Source organism: Myotis brandtii, unplaced genomic scaffold (genome assembly GCF_000412655.1).
Source record: "Myotis brandtii unplaced genomic scaffold, ASM41265v1 scaffold399, whole genome shotgun sequence".
Classification (NCBI taxonomy): domain Eukaryota; kingdom Metazoa; phylum Chordata; class Mammalia; order Chiroptera; family Vespertilionidae; genus Myotis; species Myotis brandtii.
The window spans coordinates 387,350-388,216 of NW_005365325.1; the positions used below are offsets into that span (position 1 = coordinate 387,350).

At 54.9% G+C, this 867-nt stretch overlaps 1 protein-coding gene across 1 annotated transcript in view; it reads left to right on the forward strand.

Annotated features, from left to right (window-relative positions):
• The first annotated feature begins 151 nt into the window (after positions 1-151).
• Positions 152-867, forward strand: part of PAX6 (paired box 6) — a 23,656-nt gene continuing 22,940 nt past the window's right edge. The window contains exons 1-2 of the mRNA XM_014545206.1: positions 152-355; positions 455-647. The gene's annotated coding sequence lies outside the window, so the exon portion shown is untranslated. The remainder of the gene's footprint in view (positions 356-454; positions 648-867) is intronic.

The following is an 867-nucleotide window of genomic DNA, read 5'->3' on the forward strand; positions in this document are numbered from 1 at the left end:
CGGCGGAGCCGAAAACAAGTGTATTCATATTCAAACAAACGGACCAATTGCACCAGGCGGGGAGAGGGAGCATCCAATCGGCTGGCGCGAGGCCCCGGCGCTGCTTTGCATAAAGCAATATTTTGTGTGGGAGCGAGCGGTGCATTTGCATGTTGCGGAGTGATTAGTGGGTTTGAAAAGCGAACCGTGGCTCGGCCTCATTTCCCGCTCTGGTTCAGGCGCAGGAGGAAGTGTTTTGCTGGAGGATGATGACAGAGGTCAGGCTTCGCTAATGGGCCAGTGAGGAGCGGTGGAGGCGAGGCCGGGCGCCGGCACACACACATTAACACACTTGAGCCATCACCAATCAGCATAGGTGTGCTGGCTGCAGCCACTTCCCTCACCCACACTCTTTATCTCTCACTCTCCAGCCGCTGACAGCCCATTTTATTGTCAATCTCTGTCTTCTTCCCAGGGATCTGAGAATTGCTCTTACACACCAAACCAGCAGCATCCGTGGAGAAAACTCTCGCCAGCAACTCCTTTAAAACACCGTCATTTCCAACCGTTGTGGTCTTTAAGCAGCAATAACAGCCACAAAAAAACCCAAAACCCAAGCAAACAAAACTCTTGACAGGAGCTTTGACGGGAGAGGATGCCTCATAAAGGTGAGTCCGCTTCTTTCTTCTCGCTTCATTTTTATCGCAATATTCAGGCAGGTATCCCCCTTCCACCCCCCGTTCCTTCCTCCGGTCTCGCCGGTCCCCTCCCCCATTGCTACGCCCGGAGAGTTGGGTCGGAGAAGTTTCCACGCTGGAGCCCAAACTTTGTACTTCCAGCAAAAGCCCGCGTCGGAGGGCGACGGCCGGCGAGCGGGAGCGGCGCTGG